The following is a 25,179-nucleotide window of genomic DNA, read 5'->3' as shown; positions in this document are numbered from 1 at the left end:
CAAACAACAGCAAAATAACCCAACCAAATTAGATATTTAGCTTTAGGTAGGATAGATACATAACACTGAAGGAAGCTAATTAAACTGAGCATTTAAAAGAGCAAACTGCTTGAAGGCACCATGGAAACAATTTAACAACATTGACGAAACAAATTCAATGTAAATGCCTATCAGCAAATCAAAAGAAACTAAAATACTTTCCCCAAAGTCAACTAAACAATTTAACAAGAGGAAAATAAAGTATAAAGGTATCTTAAAAAGGGAAATTGTGCAAACAAAGATAACAGTCAAGAAATAGAATCATAAAGGTTGGAAAAGGCCTTCAAGACCATCTGGTCCAACCATCACCCTACTACCAATGTCACCCACTAAATCCTGAAGTGAAGAACATGGAATTGCTTCCATACTTCTCAGTGAACAGCAACATCCAAATTTCATCTGTTTCATTTGCCATAACCTTAGCTTGTCTTTTTTTTTTTTTTTTTTTCCCTCTGATCGATAGCACTGGATTCCACTATTTGGGAAATCAAGGTGGTTTTCACGTGAGACTTAAAGGTGAATGAGTCCACAAAGCTTTCTGAAGCTGAACTGGGAATAGGAAGAGGTTTAGATCTAATGTGTACAACACAAAGCAATGAACTTACTAGCACTTTACCAGGACCAAATGTTATTTCAGAGTTCTGAAAGAGCTTGTATGAGGAGCTGATGAACTATAAGCTGATGGGCAACTCCTCCCTTAGAAAGCCAGAGAAACAGCAGACAGCACTAGTTGTTAATAGGAGATTGTAGGATTGATGCAAGCAGAGCTCAAGATCTATCCATCTGATTCACCAATTAATTAGAAGAAACTATAGTAAAGAAGAGAACTGATAGATATCAGGCAAACACAAAATATTCCACCCGGTTGAGAGGAAAGCAGAAACATATGCCAAAAGTCTGCTCTCCTTCCCCATCAGTCCTTAAATTGAGTAATACTTTGCCCTTCTATCCCCCTGTTAATCCTGGTATCTGCAAGTGAAGCAAGACTAACTGAGCTCACAACAGTTCATTTACCCCTTTCCCGGCATGAGTGTGTTTTTCATGCACTTTGACGTGCTTAAAAACAAAACTCAAGGGTCTGACTAGTTACTTGCAATTGTTTGAAATAGATGTTTACGAGGGCCAATTTTTAATCGAGTTTCTTATGGCTGTGTGCCTCTCCCTCATCATCTTATTTTCTCATCCATCAGCTAATTTCAAAAGAAATGTAAGAAAGAAGCAGAGACCTCTAGATTATGAAATGCCTGCAGGGTTCCTGAAAACAGATATCCTTAGTGTCCAGGATATGAAGCAAGAGACCAGTTTGACCCCAGTAAAAGAACACTGCAGAAAAAAAATCATCCTAACAGAGTGGAAAGCTTAGTAGCTCACACGTTATTGGACACTAAAAAAATAGTAATAATCCAGCCACAAAACAAATTTCTGTAATTTACTTTGTTTCATTATTCAAACAGGTCTTTTCCACTGAAAATAATGCTGTCTTTACACACCTTACAGAAACAGCCGCCTATCTTTACTGCACTCAAATTAAGAAATAAAATCAGAATGTCAGTTTCAATCGCAAAGTCTGAAGATTGGGAGAGCTGCAGGAACACCACAATCTTCACTTTTTCCTTCTTTCTAAAATCAAAGAATGAGATGATATGAATTCACACACAAGTCTCCCAAAAACATTAAATATTTAGCCAAATTTTCAAGAAATAAGTATTGGCATGTGGGGTCATAGCTTGAAAAGAGCTCAGACATGCACCTTTCACTTTCTTAGACAACTGCAGTCAGACTTTCCAATGCATTCAGGTGTGCAGCAATTCGTAACAGCAATGGGAGATGAATGAAGATGCTGAGCTCACTGGAACAGTTTGGTTTTTAAAAACTACTTCCAACAAAGCAGAGCATTCCTGCTTCCAAGAGGAGAGGGAGAGGCTCTATGTTTTTAAAAGGAAAAATACTAAAAAAATACTAAAGGTATGTTCAACTATACTTAACCAAAAAAAAAACAAAACACCTTGGAGAGAAGATACTACAAGTCCTCTTCAAGTGACTCCACCTAAAAATGCAATAAGGCAAACTGTATATGGTAAGTGGTTAAGACACTGAAATCTCTTCGATAATGAGATCAGAGTACTTGGATACCAGTACAAGATGACAGTGAGCGTAATGAATACAGAAAAAAATCCTGAACCACGTGAATACCATAACACTTCCTTATAGCTCCCAGATCTTTACCTTAATTGTTTAAGAAACTTCTCATGTTGTCTTGTTTATTCAGCTGGTATAATTACAGCAGGAAGACAAAAAGATGATAATTTGACGCACAACACTAAAGTAGTCATTATACACTTCCTTATTTAACACAAGCACTTCACTTTTCTCAGTTTTAAAGGGAATGATGGCACAACACCATAAGTCACTACTGTTGTCATATCTTACTCATTGTCACTGTATTCAGGACATAAGAGAGTATAGACAACTGTGCACTGAATTTCATAAAGTATATACTAAACAGACGCTCCTATGAAAGCACTGTGTATTGCTGTTTTCTTTGAATAGGTTTATTCTGTTTAATCCATTTGACCTGAAGAACTTCAGTTCTTAGTATTAAAATAATTCTCTCTCTTTCCCTTGCTAGTTCCTGTTATCAACTCCAAAAACAATTCTTTTTTCCAACCGTTCTGACAAAATGCATATTTTTGGTTGAGGCCAAAAAGAACCACAACCTTCACTTTCTATTCAGATAACATTCCTGTTTCTCTATTTATAAAAGGTACACAGACCTTATAGGTATATTGACTCATGTTTTAGTAACCTTACTTAACACAGAAGAAATTTTGCCCTCCCAGCATGTACATTCCCGTCTCTGCTTTTGACTGTAGTTGTAATTAACGTTCAGAAACAAAATGTGAATTTTGCTTCATGTTTGAACTTAAGGGTATGCTTTAGTTTTAGATGTTTTCATTTATCAGTAAGTGATGACATTCAGATGTCTCTATTGCAAGGCAGGCACCTGAGCTCCCATCACTGCCCATGGCAGTGTGGTTGTGGTGGTCCACCCAGCTGACTGAAGAGAGGCATCTTCATGTGGAGTAAAATCCCGCTCCAAAAGTGGCTACTTTTAGGTAGCTCAGCTACGAACACTATTCCTTTCTCTGACCTTTATTTGCAAAAGAAATTTGAAAGACAAATCTTCACTGGGTTGCTGGTTTATAACATCAATCATCCAGAGCACAGTTTCTTACACCTCTTCCTTATGTACCAGCATTGACCAGTGAATCCAACCCAGCTTAACAATTTCACATCTATTGCTTCTTCCATCTTCTCTCAACTCTAATTCTCCTTAGGTTTGCCTTCTATTCAACCTCTTCAGTTGGCTCACCCCTTAACTTTCAATTTAATCCTGCTTGGCATCGAGAGAGCAATGCCTCACTTTCTCAGTTCTCCTGTCTTACCCCTACCCCATCTACACCAGCTCACACCATGCATTGCATTTGCTTCTCTCTCTCATTCCAACAGCCAGGGAGTTCATGTTCACAAAGTGTAGCGTTCCTTACGTGTTTACTCCTAGATAGTTTTATTTGCTCGCTTTTGTTTTAATAAAAGCCCTTCTTCCAAGGTACCTACTACTGGATCTGCTATAACATCAATGACATGGTTACTTCTAGACCCAAGGTATCTATGAAGAGCTATAAGATCCCTGGGTGAAAAGAGTTCACATATGTATGAAGTTGGATGATCAAATTATACTCCTTTGACTTAATCTAATAAATCCCTGATCTATTTTTACAGCCTGTTCAGACTTCTTACTGTTCTACCTCTGTTTACACAATAAGTGTAAGTTTGTGAGTGTAAACCTCACAAACAATACCAATGCTTCTCAAAATACAGCATTTCACCAGTTGTGCAGAGGAAAGGTGCACTTCTCATTTAGGTTCTAAGAAGGAATAAACTCCTTTTTGAAGAAAATTCAGGGGATGGGGGAAAAAAAAAAAGCTGTAAAATCCTAGAAATAACTGTGAAAGACAGATTTTAGAGAAGGCCGGTAACTTCTGTTCTGCTCTCTGCATTTGGAATGAGTCGAACTTGGCTAGCAGATATGCAGTGTATGGGAGTTACATCAAGTCTCACGAGGACATGTTTGGCAGTAGAGGATAAGACAGTTTGGAAATTGGTACTAAATGCACAGACTTAAAAAAGAAATGTGAGAATTAAAAAAAAAAAAGCTTTTAGGTTACTGCTGCCTTTTCTCTTTATTCAAGTCGGATATTCCTATTTATCAGCAAAGGAAGGGAAAAACACATTTCATGAGAAAGGAAAAAAATACAGCCACAGTCTCAATTCTGTTGGACTAAGTTTAGAGTTACAAAACGTGCTTGCATGAAAAAACTGAGCTTTGTTTGAATTTTTACTTTATAAAAGCTCTAAGTTGAGAAGCTAGCAAAATAAACTGTGTATTATCATTGTCAGTGTAAATTACAGGTCTTGTTTGCCATAGCCCCTTGCAAGGAGAAGCTGGCCAAGAGCCAAACGAAAGTGAATAATTTAAAACACTCAGTCAGTTACCTTCTGAGGCATTTTGTTTAGTGGTTAATAAGCTCTCGAGGGATCTTGAAGTTACTAAAGCACATTGTCTTGACACGACCTAAAACGGTCCTCTTTCGTCGCTACTTTGTTGGGAATTTGACATTAATACATCAGATGAACTTCGGTCTGTATAGGTCTGTGTGTGTACACACAAACAGATACATGAATATATTCTGCACATATGTACATTAAGATATATTATATTTTATTTGATAGCTTTGAACATCAGATATTCTTTATTACATTCCATCTTCAAACTGAAATTTCCATATTCCATAAAATTTATAGACACACTTATACATTCACTCTCTCAGCAGGATTTCTTGTTGTATATATTGAGAGAGGACACAATCAAATGCATCACGCTCACAACACATCACGGGCTTAGCAAAGGCTGTTCAGGAACTGCTCTTCAGCTTCTCTCGTGTTATACGGGAAAAGAGAGCTTCTACTAACATAAACACGTGGTAACTCCAAAACTGAAGTTATATTCAAATTTTGCTTCTTTAATTGATAATTGGATTATGCAATTCACTTTTACCTGAAGCCTTTGGAAGCAAAACAAAGACAATGAAATTGTTAACAATTGCAATGTCTGAGGATTCAGAGGCAAGCAGGAAAAAGAAAGGAAAATGATTTTTCTGAGATCAAATATATCTCTTAGTAGAAATTAAAATAACACATTACCATAGAATAAGTTATCCTGCCTCTACTCACCCTACAGTTTGGTTCCTACACTTTTTTGGGCATCTTATGTCAGTCATTGTCAAGAGTCCTGATAGTATGCTAGAAAAAGTGTCCTAACATAGCAGTACGTAGGCTCTGATTTCAACATATATCATTATTTTTAAGCTTTATTCAGGACCAAAAGGTTGGGGCATTATATATAAATGCCTTTTAGCACGTACCATGATTGTTCATTGTACGTGGTTTGCTATATTGTGCATCTTAAGAAATTCAAGACACCTCACTAACTCAAGACACCTCACAAACAATACCAATGCTTCTCAAAATACAGCATTTCACCAGTTGTGCAGAGGAAAGGTGCACAGGGTGATAGGTTCACTGTATGGCATGATTTCTTACCACACAGCTGCTCTTGTCCTTTGAGATGTGCCATTTGTACTTATTATGCTCTAAAAGGTGTGCATATGTCACACAGGCAATATCTGATTCTTTGAAATAGGATCTGCTCAGCTGCAGCTCTACCACTATAGACAGTGGAGACAACAGGCCTGATTGCTTCCAACTACAACTTTTGTTAATAGGATGGAAAAGCCCTAGGGGAAGATGAAAAAAATGAAAAATAGGAAAAAAGCCTGGTGAGTTGTTCTGGAAGGTCATGCCCAACCCACGGGTCACAGACTGGCTCTTCTGATCTAAAATGAGGTTTTGGAAAAAGAAATTGGTAAAAGACATTTATCAACCCAAAAGCCTCAAGTTATCCTCAAATGCACAAACTTGGGATGAGGTCTGGCATAGAATTACAGCTTATGGTGCGCAGAATATATACCCTGACACCTTGTAGTTTACCTGTTGTTCTTGTAAATGGTACTGGCAATACACCCCCAAGGAAGCTATGACTGAAACTGTGAGAGTCAGGAGACAAGGGCTCCCTTGGTGTTGCTGCATACCATTCCAGGATTTGTTCCTACACCAGCTTTGGTACCTGCACAATATGCTGCTAGTCCCTCTCATAAAGGATATGAGAAAGTTTGACCCTTCACTTCTCACCAAAAATATAATTTAGGAATCTGTTAAAGTGATTTTACCATTTTTGTTCTGTTCAGATCAAACAAGATTAGATTTTGCTAAGCTTTATGCTTATAGCTTGTCTTCTACTTCACAGTATCAACAAATCTCACAAAAGATTACACACAGAAGAAGTTCAGCTACACTTCTCAGCTGTCTTTTTTGTGTTGAGACATTTAGCACGGCTGCAGGTTACTGAAGTCAAAATGGCACAGCTTGAAATATTTATAGTTTGGTTGTTTGGTAAACAGGAATTCTTACTGCAAGAAAAACAATCAAAGATAACTCCAAAGACAACCATCAAATATGAAAAGCTGCAGCGTTTATAAAACGGGTTGCACACAGCAATAAGTGTAGCATTTCTCTCAAAAATAGAAGTACATTACACACGTTTTTTTTTTCCTCCAGTTTCTTTAGCAATGTTCTGAAAAGCCAGAAAATCTCTATCTACAATTAGCAAGAAATGCTAGGAAAGATTCAAGTGAATTTCACAAAACTTTAATTTATTCCCTACTACAAAGTTGCTATGAAATGGTAATGACTGTGCTTGCTGGTGCCCTAAACATACATAAACAACATGCAAAAATAAAATTAGGATGTTTTGGGTTCCTGGGTGGAGAAGGGAATAAAGCAAAAGGAATTTGCAATGTTTATTCCATGAAGGGAAAAAAAAAATTCTCAACCTGACTTGGTAGACCATAATCTCAAAAGGTGAGTTTATGTTTCAAGTACAGTCATCTATTTACATTGTTGAAATATTTCATTCATTAGTCTACACGGAAGCTATTTTAATACACTTTAATTTCTCCACACTAATTAGCTAATATCCTAGGATTTTACATCATCTAAAAACATACAGTTTGCTCAAAAGGAAACAGTATAAAATAGCAACAGAAGACATTCTAGACTTTAAAAAAAACACAAATATTTACATAGGATCTCTACTCTAATCACGTTACGTCCTTTTCTTACAGTATTTATAAACCTTAAATTATCATTTGCAATAAAGCCCTAAAAGCATTAGATTTGTAGTCTGTTAGTTTACCCAGAGAGCCCTTCAGAGCATGCAATTCTTAATCATCTCTAGACACAATTTCAACATAGAAAAGAATCTACAAGAACAACAGCAATCTGGGTAGGCTGGGGAAGTAAACAAGAAAACTGATCCCCAAGACACACAGCAGAAACTCATCCCAGTAGAGCAAACCAACACAGCCTATATTAAATTCTGAAAAACCGACTCCAGTGACACTGGACAAAAGGAGGAAACAATTTCAACTGTTCTACCTCCCAAAGAAGTTCAAATCTATTCCTGTTAAAAGTCTTGGCTGAGAAAACATTCATTCCCACCTTCTTGACATTAGGAAAGGCTGGCTGAACCCATGGCTGTGATTTCCAAAGCCAATTTATGACTCTCTTCAAAATAACTAGTACCCACTGCTGTGTAATAGCACAGGTGGGACGCAGAACAGGCGGGTCAACACCAATGAATCATGCCACTATGACTAGCGGTGGTCATCCTTACAGTGTTAGATCTTCAGACATCTCCCTGCATCCTGTGGAAAAATGCCTCAAGTGAATGATGAACATAGTTCTGGTAAAGAAAGTTGGTAGAGATGAGATTGCTTTATTTCACATTTTGGGTGGCAAATTTAACGGTGTTTCAGATCAGCAGGTACATGGTCTGTAACTGAAGGAAACAGACTTCTGATAGCTGCTCTATAACTCTAGTACCCCAAAGTCAAAAGTAGACTAGGATTAACAGGATTTTCTTCCCATGCCCCGATGGAAAGCCAAACAACTAAATCTTTGCAGTACAGAAAGAAGGTACTCAGTTCTGTCTGCACCAGTAGTTGAGTCTACAACACAACAGTCTCCTGAAAATGGAGCACCAGATGGATTTTAATGCAGGCAATGGAAACTAAGCCCCTTCCCATGCCACCATCCAACTGTTGCCTCAGATAATCTAAGCAGATCTTGAATTAGTTCTATGCATACCTGGGCAAAATTTTCTCAAAAACCGATGTATTTGCTGATCTTGAACATAAGCAGCAGCCCACTGGTACTTGAAATGATTATTTACCTGAATTATGTACAAAGTAGATGGATATTGGGCGTGTTTTCAGCTCAGAACTATGTACCTGCATGTAGCTTCTCAAAGCTCCAAAGATGTTTTTTAAGCAGCCAATAGCTCATTAAAAAGAGGAACTGTTTATAGGGCAACTAATTGCCAGGTCTCATGGGAAGAACAAGTTCCTAAGGCTCAGCTGATCTAGAGAAGGATATGTCACTATTAGAAAAAAGCAAGTCTCCTGGTGGCATAAAAGACCTTTTGGGGATTTCAGCTTTCAATCAGGGAGAAGCAGCAGCATCTGGCTCTCATCCTGCATCCTTTGTATGGGGATAGAAGTAAGTGGGAGTAGTACAGTTACTGATGGACACAAGGAAAGGAAGGGAAAAAGAAAAGGGATGAGTTCATTTGTGCTGAAAAGGTTGTTAGCATTACACAAGAAATAACGCCACGTGCACGTTGTGCTCCGTGCCCAGCAGGCAGCCTGCACGTGTCTGTTTGAAATTTGGTGTTCTGCGGGACTGCTGCCAGCCATGGCACACAGACATGCTGCAACCCTCTTGCTTAAAAAGGCTGTACAAATCATGTGGAGTTTCTCACACCATAAAAGTGTCACTTCTTGTGACTACAGCTTCATGGTTGTAGAATATCATGATGTAAGAACCATCAATTGACACTCTTCTGCCACCTGAGAGTGGATATTAGTTGATAAAATTTTAACAAATAGACTGAAGCAAAAAACTCTACCTCATCCAAGACAAGTGGTGAGAGCATTTTATGCCAGTGAGACAGACGATTCATGGAAGAACTCAAAGTGGCTGACGGATTTATGATATGAAAAGGAGTTATCTTCTTAATGATATTTGCTCATAAACTGAAACCCAAACAGAACACTATAAGGACCACATTTCCTTAAATGCACTCTACAGAACTGACTCATAATTTGGGAGCAGGGCCCCGAGCCTCTCTCATCTGACCCACATCACTCCAGTCCACATAATTAGTTACAGGTTAAATGTGCGCATTTAAGTGATTCCACCACAGTCAACTTAGTGAAACAAACAAACAAACAAAAAAAAAAAAACACAACTAGGGGATAAGTGAACACATTCACACTTAAATAAAATAAGAAATCCAGAAGTTATCAAATAGAATGCATCTAAAAAATGAGAAAAAAACAGCTCCCCTCTCTCCGTACACTTATATAAAGGAAGAAATAAACCCTACAACCTAATCAACTCCACGGATTCCTACAAATCCCAGATGCATTTCTTTAAATGGATGACAACCAAAACAACATAAATAGGTTTTCTTTCACAATCTTTGTTTTCATTCCTTTTGCCTACAGTATTCGTGATGTCATTTACTCTGGTAAAGAAACTAAGAAACACACAGCTCAGATTTCTCAAGTTTTCAGGGTGTTAGTTGCTAACACAGATTACTAATCATGGCGTTTTAGAAAAAAGTCTAGAGCTAGCTTTTTATGTTTTCAAAGTTTAACACTGCATACTACTCTTTCAACTCCTTTCCCAGGTTAAGTAGGAATGGTAAAGCCTCTGTCCTTCTCCCCAGAATAAGCTACATTTGTTGGCGTAATGCAACCAACTTGTAGACAAGCATTTCTTTATAAGCTCATGTAGGACCTACCATCTCAAAATTAGATCACTAGACCATAAAATCCTGAGCCAGAAGAGATCAGAAAGAAGAGCGAAAAAATCAAAATGCCATTTAGTCCACTGCCCTCTCCTAGGCAAGGATTAAGATCTCTGAGCAGCACAAGCCATAACACAACCGCTCAGGCTATGCACAGCTCCTAGTTACAGCTTTCCAAGGGCCATGCCATCCTTCAGAAGAAAAGAGGCCATGCTTCTGAAATTAAGTGTGGTGAAGGACATTCTCATCAGGTTTGACCAGTCATTTTTCAATAGAAAGAAAACAGGACACTTTTCTCCTAAACTTTTTTTTTTTTTGAGAACATATTCTTTGGATTGAAGAGTTTTCAGTTGCAGGCCAAAGTATGTTCCTAAACACATTTTACACGTCAACAGAAGCCCTTTAGGACCAGGTTTGATCTTGACCCTCCCAGCAACATTCTCACTCGAAATTGATTATTTAACTCATCAGACAAAATTAACTGAAAGTGCTACACATTTCCTACACATCGCATACGGTTGTGAGGCTGCAGTTTACTTGCAATTGTGCACAGATGTGTGCACGGGCTAGCAATGCTCCTCTGACTAAAGTTTGCAGGTTACCTCAGCACGTACTTCACGCTGGAAACACTATTTTGGGTGATGCTGGTTTCCAGGACAGCTCTTCTTTTCACTAAGTAGTAAATCTTAAGTTGCATTAAGCCATAAACGTTCTTGTTAACTTAACATGGTAAAAAAGCCCAAACAACCTCAATATTAAAATATAGGAGCTTTTCAATTTTTCCTCTCTTAAAATGAAAATATTAACGAAGGCAGGGTTGTGTTTTTGCATCCAGATTTTCCCTCTATTCCTTGGCAAAGACGCTCTGAATCTCGCACATCACCTTCCAATTCCTCAGAGAGCTCTCTGGACAGACATTATGAAGGACCTGTAAGATATGAGCTACATACAGAAAACCTGTATAAACGAAGCATACACTTTTGCCTTTAAATAAATCAGTCCCTCAGAAGTAAGTGTACCAATTATGTGGCTAACATTAGGGCAACAAATTTTCCCTAGCCTTCCTATTGCCATATGCCTGTCATTTTTTTCCTACAGTTTCCAGTCACTGTTTCAAACATATGTTGCCACTTATGTGCCAAGAAAGGAATCTCTGAATTACCCCCTTCATGTATGATGAAATGGCAGACTGAATGGAGCCAGAGAGAGCACCATTAGCAGTTATTCACACTTCTGTTTTCTCTTAACTTCCTCTTCTCCAAAGTTTATTCCTCCTATGCAAGGGGATGTGTAACTATAAAGCCATCCATGACTCATGCTACAAAATATATAGCTGTAGCCATGCACTGGAGAAGCAATTTTTTATTTTTTTTAAAGGCCACCTTAAATAAACTTTTTCTCCTTTCAGTTTCCAGATGGAGGATTCTTTTGTGAATCGCTTACCCAAGCATCAACACTGGTGATCCAACATTCTTTTCCTGTAAACTCATTGCTCAGTTTACCAGTGGTTTTGCAGCCTCTCTCCCTGGAACTCCTGCTTCCCCGGGGTCAGCCTAGGTGCACACTTCACAATTTCAGAGCAGTGGACCTCAAAAAACATGCACATCAGAATCCATGCTCTTGTTTTTCCCTTCAAAAAAAAAAACCATGAATAGATAAAGCCATGCATATAATTCTTCAAAGAGGAAAGCAATCCAGTAAAAGATGAATGGAGGGAAAACAGCAGGCACTAACAACAAAAAAGGAAGTCAGCTCGATGACTTAAATTCCCACTATGCTAAGGAATCCATTCTCCTGAGGGTGGTTATTCTGGCACCCTGCAAACCTGGCTGAGCAGCTGCCCATGGGGATACATTATCTTAAGCACTCTAATAACTCAGCAGAAAAAAGCTATCCCCTAAAACGGATGCCAGCAGCTACCTTTCAACCTTGCTAACATTGAAGAGGGGTAACAGGAAGTTCGTCCATCAAGAAATATTCCCAAAAACAGGTTAAAAATAACCAAGCATTTCCAGGAATCGCTCAATGACAAACAGCACAAAAGAAAGATTTGTTGGATAGCGTCCAGATAAGTAACACCTCCCCCCCAATCTCTCATGACATAAAAAAAAAACATTATTAAACTAAAATGATTTTTCTCCTACTTAAGGAGATAGACAGTTTTCAAAGAAAAAAAATGAAAGCAAATATTTCATGGCAGAAAATTACTGAAATTAAATTTCATGATCAGAGGGTAAAGAATTACCTTTTGCCTCCGTTTAAATTCTCAAGAGCATAATGAAACCAGTAAAGATGCAAAAAAAAAAGTTTCTTAATGACAAAAAAACACACATCCTTATGAAATTAAAGGTATGTAGGTGCTAAGAATAGAAACAATCCTATACAGCCTGCTTTTACATACTGTTTTGCTATTGAGAGACTCCTCCTGAAAACACTTGGTTATTTTTACTTTCTTTTTAAACACAATTTTTATCCAGGGCCTTTATGTTGGTAACTTCCACGATGCTCTGCAAAACTAACTGTAAACCATGCAGAATAATGTTTTCATTAAGTCTCTGAGAAGTAGACCCACAGTTAAATGATGTTCTTGTCTTCTTAATCACCCTCAGTGCTCTAAATCATTGCCCGTACCAATATCAACCTCATTGTCTCTGGAAGTTAATAAGCAAATATTATATTTCTTGACAAACAAACATAATAGCTCAAAACTGTCATTTCTGCTGATTCAGCAGTGAAAAGTGAAGAAATACGCCACAACTTACTTCTATCACTATGATGGAAGAACAAAAAGGGCCTCACAACACGCGAAGTTATTTTCAATTCTATTTTTTTTTCAAGAAGCATATATTAAAATATATATATATATATAAAAATAAATAAAAAAAGAAAGAGTCAAAAGGGTAAAGCAGCAAATATTGGGTTCCAAAAAGTTCCTAATGACCCTTTCCAATGGCCTTCTCACATTAGTGAGGGGATTTAAAGTTTTTTGGTTCTTTTGCAGAAAAGGAATATTCGTATTTAGGTCAAAAAGCCAAAAAGGCAAGAAAGTCACACAGCAAGCTCCACTGCCAAATGAGAGAAATTCTACACGCTGATGTTCTTCTACCAATATCCAGGAAAGAGAATCTTGTTTTCCTACATACACGTCAGTAACATGTACATTTAGCTCTCCAAACTATCCAATAATCTTTTGTTCCAATGTCTGCTCCACAACTGGTACAAAGATCAATGGGAAACCGAAAACCAAAAAGACGGCTAACATGAATAAACTATCAGGGAGAATAGCTAAACACACACACACAGTGCAAAACCGTCTTCTAAACAGAATTGTTGATAAGATAATGCTAATTGAGAGGACCCTAAAAAACACCTACTGCCCATGCAATGAGTAAGTTAGAACTTGCATTCATTTTATTTCATCTAAAATTTGAATATTAACAGTGTTAATTAAGCCTACCAAGTACTAACCTGTGCTGTCCTATGGATAAGTGACAAAAAACATCTAAGAACTAAACTGTCAGCTGTTAATTGATAAAAATACAGCAAAGTTTTTAAAAAGTCTTCACAGAGCATGCCTTACTTTCTGTTTGAAGATGTTAGGCATTGCACATGCTTACGTCCCAGTCATCCCTGAAGTACCAAGACGAATATTTTGAAGCCTGCACTTTCAAAATCAGGATCTTGTTTCAACATTTTATGGGATCACTGACCATCTGGAACTGACCTGGACAAAGAACTGGGGGATTCTGTGAAATGACCCTATCAAATTTAGTTATTTCTGAGGACACACCAGAAAAGGCACATTAACAAAAAAGTTGCCAACAAGTTCCCACTCTCCAGCCCATATATCTCAAAAGGGTCATCAACACTGATGGATGATTCACGCTGGTGCTTAATTCAGTTTGGGAACAGGGCAGGATGGAAAGGAGGAGCAAAATCCATAGCCTTAGATTCAACTGGACTTCTCACTAAAATACAGTTTGGTCTAAAAGGCACACATACCCAAAGGCTGACTAGCAGTCTTAATTTCAAAGTCTGGTGCAATTATACCCTTAAGGCATGCAAAAAAGTATGTTAAAACAACACAGGAAAATTACCTGTAGATCATCGTAACATAAAGCTCAGGCTTTTAAGTATTATTTTTTGTGATTTTTTTAATGCAGTTTCATTTCCCACAGAGCAGGGACTAACCTATTTATTTTATTTAAGCTAAGGCTTATGGATCTAGACTGAGATCACACAAAATACCAAGACAATCGATAAAAGACCAAACTTCAGTATCGCTTTCATATACCTTGAGAACTATAAACTGTATGCTCCCTTTCACAAAAAAAAAGGTCTTACTAAAACACAGATCAGTTCGAAACTGGGCTGATTAAACTTGCCAGACACATAACAGTAATTTTGTACATCTGGTCCTTAACAAGTGAATAGCTCTAAAAAGAGCTTAAATTAGCTTTGAAAGACAAATTTAATATTCCATAACCAAAAAGTCTCTTTCCAGTATTTTTAAGTGGATCATTTTGCAATAAATTAAAACCACAGACTGAGTGGAAATTGGTCTGCCTCCTTTGAATTCATTAACAACAGGAATTACACTACATGAAATTTCAGCAAACTGGTCTATAAACAGATCTGTAAAACCTCCTCTGGCTCTTTTTGCTTGTTTACAGAAAGAAGGTGAACCCTTAACCAATTTTAAAACCTTATTTTCTAAAGTTACACCCTTCCCAAGTGACTTCTATCTCCAGTCAATTATTTAAACTTCATAGTTGCTGGTAGGATGGTTAGGGAATGGTTAATTTTGCAAGATTACATCTTCCATATGCAACTACTATTCAGCATTCCACCCGAAGGGCACAATCAACCAATAAAGACTTTGTTCTGATTATGTAATGCTTACAATTTGATCTCCCACTTGAGAGCTCTTTTGGATGTAAAGACAACTGTAACATAGTGACTTTGCAAGTAAGATGATGTAATGCTACTTTAGAAGTGACTACATTATAATGAAACATTTGAGCATGTCCAGTAGGAACCACACCTTTCAAAAGCCAAGGTACATTTCAGTCAGAACCATTCAATACCTAGAGAGCTGTTTCCCTTTCTGATTTCTTTTCCTCTTAGACACTTTGATACCAAAAAGAGAATTACAATTTTCTTCAAAATTAGCTACAAAAAAAAAACTCTTCATTTGAAGTTAACAGGTTCTTAGAAATGGAATAAAAATAACCCTCTTCCAACTTCTATTTATGAATAAGCATGTGAAAAATACATTTTCTAGATAATTTTAAGAATGCACACATCCAAAAGGAAGTGGTCAAAAGAATACATTAAGGATTTGTGCAGTTTTAAAGACAGAAGTTTAATATGGAAATCTAACTTGTATCAACATATCTATAACTTAAGAGATATGAAGGTGTTTTTAACTTGTGATTTACATTCAGATGTTGTAAGTGAACACTTACCCAGTACATTCATTGTTCATAAGGTAGAAATAGCCTATGAATGTCCTAGGACAATGCACGTGCATACGATTTTAGAAGGACTGTGGCTTTATATATATCAGCTTTCTTATTTCACAACAATGAAGGAGCATTTTTTGAAAAAAAAAAAAAAAAAAAGCTCACCAGAAGTAAAATATTTTAACATTTACTAGAAGAATCACACAATGAAAAGCAAACTTCTGCTGTCACCTCAGTAAAATCCTTTCTGAACTCAGACTAATACCAAGTGAAACCTATACATTTGAAACTCTCTGGGGACCACTTTGTGATTCTGGAGCTCTTCCCTTTAGCAATGACATTCCTGCAGGAACCCAGGTGTGATCATAAGCCTCCCTTCATTCCAGTACAAATGCTAAAAGCATCTCAATCATTCCTTCCAGTCACTCCACTGGACATTAGGGTCTTCGCATGGTCCTCCCCACACCTTCCAATAACCTAATCATTGATTTTCTTCAACATGACATTAGCAAACCGAAACTCCACCTGACAAATGCTAGCTTCTTTTATGGCTTTTGGTTCCTGGATGCACTGAAAAATCAGAGATGAGCATAGAACAGCATAAGAGGAGAACAGAAAAGTAATGTCGATATCTGGTGAAACAGCTGAAAAAAATTAACAGGATAATAGGACCTACAAGTTTCTTCTGCAGTTCTTTTTTGTATTACAATATTAAGTTGTAATGCATTATTATCTCTCCAAAGGATCTACAAACATGATTTCCATCTTGGTTTTGTATTACTTATGATATTAACGATATTCCCTGAAGTCTGTAGGAATTCACTACCAAAACTGGGTAGCTTTCCTGCTTTTGAGATATACCTAAAATACTCTCATTTCCCACAACACTGAAGCAAAAACAATGGTCAAAGATTGTTTAAACAATCCAAATTCTGTAACATCAATACATGTGGAAAACATGCGGATATGGCATTTAAAGCTAAGATATCATAAACAGCCTTCAGTCACTTCTAAAGAGTAACTCACTGAAGAAATCAACAACCTTTGAAACTATCATCCATAAAACCTCAGGAGTATCTACTAGTCTTCTGTGTATGTTTACACAGGGAAACTTTTCAGAGCAATTTCCAAAAGGTCAGGAGGGATTTCAGATTTCACTCCCACCCAGACTTTGCTCTACCCAAGTAAAACCACTAGTAATGGTTTCAACAAGCCTCTGAGTTACGAGTATTTCTGCTACACAGGTACCTACACCATCAAAACTGCTCCAGGAACTCTAACCACCCGCCACTCTGACCACTGAGCAAACTATATATAGCAGCAGCTTTCAGGCATGACTTGCACCGATTTAGATATACATGGATAGCTACAAGTTAAGGCTCCACTTACATTCCCAACCTCCAATGTCAAAGACGTTTTATAGCTCTCAAATAAAGTGTTTATTCTTGTCAAGCTCTGTATAACCTTATGTTACTCTGGACACACTTTCAGCTTCTACCAAAATAATCCCTTCTATTTTGGTAGAGTTGGATCCATGTATTTTCATCTTTACTCAGCAGGAATATCAAAAGCACCAATTTTTTGTACGTGAGAATGGCCTTTGCTCATCTACTATGGGGATCCTGAAATAAATATGAACAGACGAACAGGGTAAAAAAAATGCATCACAAGAACAAAAAATATCAAGCATCACAAACTCAGACATCTTAGAGTAGGAAAAGCCAACTTTAATGAGGTTTTTATTAGGTCATCCACAACTGGGTCTTGTTTAATCAACACAACATAATTTAGGAATTCAGAAGATATATATTCTTTTGCAACTTCTAGTTCCAGGCCTCAGTTTATCACATGCATAATCCAGACATGTCTTTAGGTGTTGCTTTGAAAGTTAAAAGAACTAATAAATGACATCAATTCCTACAAAAAAGTTGCAAGCAGTGTCATAAGAACCATATTACAGTAACTAGAATTGATATCTTCCTTCTGCCCATGCTACTGGCTAGAGTTACGGACATAGATTTGCCTATACACACACATATATATTTTTTTTTTTCTTTGGGGAAAAACAAACAAACAAAACCAAAGAGTAACAAATTTACCGTGCTTAAAACTTTGTATTCATAGGATCACCTACCAGTACTAAGGTTTCTGGTATTCCATTATACCATTCTTGCTAAGAAAAACAAGCTATTTTAAAATGATATGGAAGACAGAAACTTTAAATTATACATCCATTTAAGAAGTTATCTTGTTTAATTTTTTCTTGAATAACATCACATTGTTTATAAGTTATTAACAATTACCGAATGTACCAAAAGGAGCCACTTCAGGTTTCTTTTAAATGAAGCTGCATCACCACATGAAAGCAAGCAATACGTCCCCACATTTAATCAATCCTACATGGCACATCATGATCACGCACACAGCATACACAAAGCTTTTTATGAACTGTAACTATGATTCAGCTAATGAGTATTAATCTTTGCATTATGAGCTTCTGAGATTGGCTACAGCAAATAGAAGCCAAAACCAATGTCCTGTCAGAATGCTTTCACCTAAAGTATCAAGGGGAAACAACATGAAAAGGAACAAAACAGAAACTTCACCCTTACACACAACTGAAAAATAGGTAATTTTACAAACCAGATGAAAAATAAGCTATCCAACAATGAAAATATAAGCGAACAGAACACTGAGAAGTTTGCAGGGAAGACTGTTTAAAGTGCATGGGATTTTAGGGAATAAAAATGAATTTTTGTCTTTGCTTCAGGTGCTAAGAGAAGAATTTCCTTAAGTCACTTCATTGTGCTCTTGTATAATATTTAAGGAAGAAGCAATCTGGGGGTTATTCAAGCATTTACTTCATCTCCTGAAAGACTTTCTTAGTAATAGTCCATCCTGCTGACATAACATCCAGAGACATGAGATCAATAAAAATGTTCCCAGATAAAGACACAAGTTTAGCATTGCTTAGTCTAAGGTAATAGTTCTTAATGCTGACATGTCTCATGCAGGCTGCCATAAAAAGCCAAATTAATACCCTTTTGTATTTATTCCCCTTCCTCACTCAAGGGTTTTGTGAAATTTTTGTTGCAGACTCAGGAGCTATGGAGTGTCTGAGTCTGCTAAATACATTTCCCCAAGCCCAAGAGACTCCTTGAACGGTACCTGCTGTGGGCAGTCCTAACACAAAGAACTACACGGGACTACGCACTAGGAGATCAAGAAATTCTGTAAATACTTTTCCAGACTAGAGAATTGAACCACACAACGCAGTCACATTTCTAAACTATTAATCTATCAGATAGCTCAGCAATTCTGAATCCCAAAGGGATCAAAGGTTTTCAAGTTATATTATATCCCTAGGAATCCACAATCTAAAACGGCCTATATGGTATACATTTACCTCTGTGTTATTTCAGTACAGATGCCTTGAACAGGTATCAAAATCACCAATAACTTAAAATCCCATGCTTTAAACAGGAACTAGTGTATGACTTCTGAAATTGCAGAGAATAAGGAAAACATTCTAAAATGTATTTTTAGCATGAATTATAAAAAAAGAAAAATCTATCAAGGCAGAAAAATGCCTCACATAATTTCATAACATAAATGGCAGCATCTAGAGACCCAATAAAGGGCCTGTGAGCCCAACAGCATGTCTATTTTACTCAGCTAACACAGGCAGCCCAACAAAAAACATTTTCTTTCCCTGCAAAGTTTGCCTTCCTCAGCATCCAATAGCTGCCTTTTTACTACCTTACTATTTTTGAGATAAGCTTTCTGTATGATCTACTTATTCACTGCGTCAATCTGTAAGAGGCAAGAGAAGCCTGATCAAGAGAATTATAACAATGAAATGAAAGACAAATACATTTTGATCCCCAATTCTCTCTACTTTGTAAACACTAAAAATAGAAAAAAATGACAAACTTGTAACTCCGATATGTACACTATAGATCGTTCCAACAAGTCTTCTTACAGTTCCTAAGCTGCATTTGAGACCACATTCACCTAGGTGCGTCCCTCAAAAGCTTGTGCTTTCTCTTTCTCATTTCTGACACCAGGGCCTCAGGTGACTCCTGTAGAACTTGCAATCTATAAGAATCCTGAATCCCTTCAATCTGCGTGCTGGGCTTTGCAGTACAAGGCACTGCTGGATCAGCATCACCCAGTAACAAATGAAAAAACAATTGACAGGAAGGGAAAAAAGCAGAAGAGAGGAGACATTCAGTGATATGGAGAAGTAAAGGGACTTGTAATACCTTGATCTACTTCTTTGCTTTGAATGGAGCATCCTCCACTGACACCATGTCCAGGTCACATCTATGGAAAGAGCTGAGTCAACTTCACTCAAACCTGTGTGTTTATTATTCAAACAAGAACTAAACTGCTCAGAAAGGTTTGATCAGTTTGAACACAGTGACTGGATTCACAGCTTAGGTTAACACACAGAAAAGATCTGAGACAGAGATTCATGCAGAGCTTGATCTGAAGCTTAACACATCTCAGTCACCATTTCCCTGAAGTCCTACAAGAAGAATTTGGTTTGACTGCATTTCAAAGGAGATGGAGGAAGAAAAGTAGGCAACTAAGTATATAGACTTATTATATATATTTATTTTTTTTGTAGAGGTCCAATGACTCAAGAAAGACATTTAAAATATGTTCACACTATGTGGAATTTTGCTCCATCCAAGGTACATCAGCACAATAGTCTTCACATGGTTGCAACTCACTTGTGCTACTGCACTAATATTGAAATGGCTGTCATGCTTCTAGAAATAGTCCAACTATTTGCAGACACACACAAAAAAAAATCAGTGCAAAACAACACTAACAAAACAAACCTCCAGGCCCAAGCTGCTTGGTAAAATACACTATTGTGCAGAGTCTTCATAGACTACGAACTGTTATCTCAACTCATTATGTACAACGGATTACTTGGCTATATATGGTTTATACGACAAGGCACAGAAATTAAATTCTATTAATGTTTGTTCATGACAAGCTCTGCTCTGCACTAAATGTCTTTTTTAATAAAAAATATTCTGGTCCCATATACAACAAGAGGTCATCTCACAAGCAGATACAGAACATTTGCCAGTCCCTCTTAGGAGAGAGGTCATTAGCAGTCATGTGAAGAGATGCAGTCATCAACTTCTGAAGGCAGCGCCCAACAAAAAGGGATCTAATTATCCCTAATATTTGGCTAGGAATTTTGTTTGTGTCTGCCAAAATAGGGAGAATAATGGAATCTGCAAACAATAAGGGAGTTTGGGAAAATATTTCTTCCCGCTGCCAAAAAAAATTAAAAACACACAGTAATGAAGATATGAATCTCTTTCCGTCCATGGTCCATAGTAAAGACACATGAATCTGAAGAATGTTATCTTTAGAACTTTCCCCTGCTTCTCCCCCTTGCCTTCCGCATGCAATTTATCAGTTGTCTGTGCATTGCAGACTGTCATTTAGCTATAATGGCCTTCATATTTCTCTCCATAATATTCAGAAATTAATCTATGTATTATGATACGAAACACGAAAACAGCTTTCACTGATGAAATCTAAGAGATTGTCAACCACAATGTCAGGGAAATTAATAAAGACAAATTGGACAGAAAAATTTAAAACGATGTTATCAATCCATGAAATAATTCAAAAAGTGAGCTTTCTTCCACTGACTTAATGGCAAAACTCCCACAGACTTCAGAGACAAGGCTGAGTATACACTGGAGAAAAATCCTTTAAATTACAAGTTATTAGAACCATTAAACATCAGATACCATTTATACAAGCCATTAAGATTCAGCTTGTCAATATCACATGCTTTTCAGTTCTCCGGTATCACTTGCAAAGCTTAAGCAGAACCCCATCCAAAAAAGCAAATAGTTTTAAGTAATGCAAAATCCTAACAGAAGCTTTGACAATATTTGTACTTCCATAGATGTCTATTTTGGGACTATGAAAGTAACCTAAAGATTTTGATCCCACGGATAATTTCAAAGGCTGAGATTCAGCAATATCTACATGAAGGAAACGTGACTAAGAGCCTGATTCAGCCAAGAATTTCAATATATCATTAAAATCAGGCTTATGCTGAAGTATTTTTTTTTTTTTAAACAAAAATACACAGGACTATGTTTAAGTGCTTTGTTGAACTCAGGCCCAAATTCTAATTTCCTTTATTTATCTTAGATACAAAATGGCTAAAGGAAAGGGTCAAATGCTGCAATAGATAGGTTATGGGTTTAAGGATAGTGGAACTGCTGCTATGGTCTTCTATGGGAAGAAAAAGGAAAGAGAAGTAGTTTAATGATGGAAGCAATGGGAGGAATTCAGATAGTTTAAGATAAAGTCTAAACAACAACTTCAAAGCCATTTAGCTTATTTGCCCCCATCTTTTCCCTGCCTGCTAATCTTCCATCTTTCCAGCTTCTGTTTTTTCAAGTCAAATCCTAAGAGAACATGTGCCCAAATAACAAAATAAAATAATAAGCAGAGAGACAGAGACTAGAACAAAGCTATTGCACTCAGGCTGCAGGGAGCAGCCCCACATTGTCAGGGGATGCACCAAATAAGGTTTTCATTTTGTCTTTACCTTCTACAGATTCATTTTCTTTTGCTGTCACAGTACTTACAGTGAATCTGAGCAAGTCTGCCTAGTAACTAAAGAAACTGAGCTGGTTTTCAGGAAGCAATGCAAAGTGAGACAGGCATACCCGCCTGTCCAAAGGCATCTTTTCCCTCCAGTGAACCTCACCAGGGCCAGGACTCTACCTAGCAATACTGGAAGACACTGAAAAAAACCAGTAAAGGAAGGTTTCTCAGCCTCTGTCATAAATAAGCTTTTCACGTTAGCAATCTGAAAGCTGGAATTTTTAATCATATAGTTCTTTAACAGTGCTTGAAATAGTACTGTACTGTGTCCTTTATGAAGTTGTGACAACGCAAGAGAAGGAAGTCAGGTCACCACACACTCAGCTGATGCTCTTTGATAAAGCTGTTTTGCAGAAGGTCACAGATGTGCACTTTTATACCACAGAGGAGAACTAATTAAGAAACTACAAGTTCATACTTTGGCTATCCCCAGATGTAAACACAGACAGGAGGATTTGCATTCCCTATTCCCTGCTCTAGCCTGCCCCCAGACTGTCAATAAACTTATCACCAGCACTATCGGAGCTGTGTTCCTAGCAACTCCAAAACAGAACTGGAATATAAGGACGGACTTTTGTTTACCAGCTTCTGGGATGACTTCCTTCTTCAATGCTGCTCATAAGCTACAACAGCTCTTTCATGTGGCATGGCAAAAATGCAGGCAATTTTCATGTAGATAGACTGAAGAGATAGGGGGTGTGCAGGTGAAGGGGAAAATGCATGAAAAAAATAGAAAAGGAAGGAAAGAAAAAAATAACTAAGTAAAAAAGATAATAATTTTCATTCTAGTCATTTTTATGGGTATACACAGACATACACATGTTTAAAAGCATGCATACATATTTAACTCCTAGCTACCTTCTACAGATCTCTGTCACACGTGGTAGACTCCTACTTACCTGACTCCCCTACAACTTTACAGGACACAGCATTCCCCACAGCCTGTTCTAAGACAGGACCTGCACCTGCAGCTCTCCTGTTCTTTCAAATAACTGCAGAGTCCCGACAGAAAAGATGAGTATGTACCTGCATACAAAATCAACTTCATCTTCCCCATACCAAGGTCACCTTGATGAGCTGTTATGCGATGCATATGATCTACACTGGCACAGTACTTAAGAAAAGAAACTATACAAAATGTCAGTTCCCAAAAACTTTAGCCAAGCATCTGTACAGTCCAATTTTAGCTAAAGGACAGACATTTTTTTTTGGGTGTATGTGGATTTGGTGACTAAATCTTCTTAGCATAGGCAATATTTTATTTGAATATGCCAATGGACAGATCAGGATAAGACATTTCATTATCCCTGAAACCAATTTACTGGGGTCAATATACAGGTATCTCTTTTTTAAAGAGATTTGCAATATTTCTGATCAAGCACACAAACCCAAACTCTCTCAAAGACATGCAAGGGGACAGCAGAACCAACCACACACACAAGTAACATACTTCTGAATAAGCCCCAGCTCAGGCACAGTGCAAAGGGCTGGCTGAAAAATTCCACCTGAAAAATAAATATCTTTTTAAGACTATGCTCAGGGTAAATATGTGCAAGGTAGCTAAGAGATGTCTTTCTTTTTAATGAAATACAAACATTTTCATCACCATTTGTCTTTAAACACATGGACAACACCCCCAAATAAGTGAATTTCATTATGTTAGTGTTGTGTTCCTGTATATATTAAAGCATCCTAAAAGCTGGCAGTAGGACAGCTTAAGCTATGTTAGAGTTTATCTGAAGACTAAAATTCAAATGCTGCAAATAAATGAATTGTGGATACATCTAATTTGAACAAAGCTGCACAAAACAGCGTGGAAAACCTTTTTCCATGGTCTAATTTATTCGCCAACACAAGAGGAGCTTATTTCATTAACTTAGTGGAATTTCAGCAACAAGTTTTATGGCTGTTTCAGGTATTTATTCCTTGTGTTCGCAGTGTTTATTCAGGGTGTACGTTGAAGGACAGGGAATGCAAGAGATACATTTTAAGCTCTTCAATCTAAATCCTTCTTTTTGGCCTCCTGCCTCTTCCCTAAATATTAAAACAAACGACTCATTTCTTTAAGACCTCCTTACTAAAAATAGTTGGCTGGGCTGCTTAATTGTGTTAGCTGAAACACAAACAGATGAAAAGGAAAGGGTTTTGCAGGAAAAACATTGAAGAGAAAAAAAAATTAGATTTCATCTGGCCTTCCCATCATCACTCGGAGAATTGTTTTGTAGTTACATCATCAGGAAATAAAATACTATCCTCTGCGGACCCCGACTCTTTACAGAAGGAGAAAAAAAAAAAGGCAGCTTGAAGTTCGTATCGCCCTCTGAGGAGCTCAGCTAAATTCACTTTTTTTGTCAGGTTAAAAAGCAAGCAAGCAAAAAGATGTAAAAAGGAACCCCTCCGAGGCCGGCTTATTAAAGAAGATGACCTTGAAGGCAATTTCTTAGCTCAAACTCCAGGCTGAGTGCAAGAGATTGCAGCTCATCAGCTAACAACTTCTGCCGCCTTCATTATCGACACTAGCGAGGAGCCGCGGCAGCCCGGACCTTGGGCACATTCTTCCACGGGTTGGTAGGCAGCCGCGAGGCTTTCGCTCCGTCCGGAGCGTCAGCTGGAGCCAGGAGGTATTAATAAGCTTCTCCCAGCGCTGGCCATCACCGAAACGCCGCGACCAGGCAGCGAAAGGCTCAGCTCCTTATATGGCGAGGTAATGACGTAATGCTCCATAGGCTTGGGGCTCGCCCGGCGCCCATCTCCCATTGTTCCTTCGCTGGGACCGCTGCTGTTCGTGGGACCGCTGCCGTCCGTGGGACCGCTGCTGTCCGTGGGACCCGCTGCGGCGCGCAGCCCCCCGCCAGCCCCGGAGCTGCAGGTAAGAGCGGGAAGGAAGGAGAGCGCTGCTGCCAGCCTTTTTTATCCTACCGGGACGCTTCTGGCGGAAAGGTCGCTTTCGGAAAAAGAAGG

General features: G+C 37.8%; 2 protein-coding genes across 5 annotated transcripts in view; one reads left to right on the top strand and one right to left on the bottom strand.

Annotated features, from left to right (window-relative positions):
- CMSS1 (cms1 ribosomal small subunit homolog) overlaps window positions 1–25,179 on the bottom strand; it is a 239,393-nt gene that overhangs the window by 177,244 nt on the left and 36,970 nt on the right. The gene's annotated exons all lie outside the window — the stretch shown is intronic.
- Window positions 1–25,179, top strand: part of FILIP1L (filamin A interacting protein 1 like) — a 205,311-nt gene that overhangs the window by 144,916 nt on the left and 35,216 nt on the right. For 2 of the 4 annotated variants that reach the window (XM_083820330.1, XM_083820331.1), the window contains exon 1: window positions 19,920–25,087. The exons of the other annotated variants lie outside the window; for them this stretch is intronic. The gene's annotated coding sequence lies outside the window, so the exon portion shown is untranslated. Of the gene's footprint in view, window positions 1–19,919; window positions 25,088–25,179 lie in introns of those variants that run through there. 4 annotated transcript variants of the gene reach the window in all.

Source organism: Anser anser (assembly GCF_964211835.1).
Source record: "Anser anser genome assembly, chromosome: 1".
Taxonomy (NCBI): Eukaryota; Metazoa; Chordata; class Aves; order Anseriformes; family Anatidae; genus Anser; species Anser anser.
The sequence above is the reverse complement of the archived record's forward strand: the minus strand, read 5'-3'. Positions and strand labels throughout refer to the sequence as shown.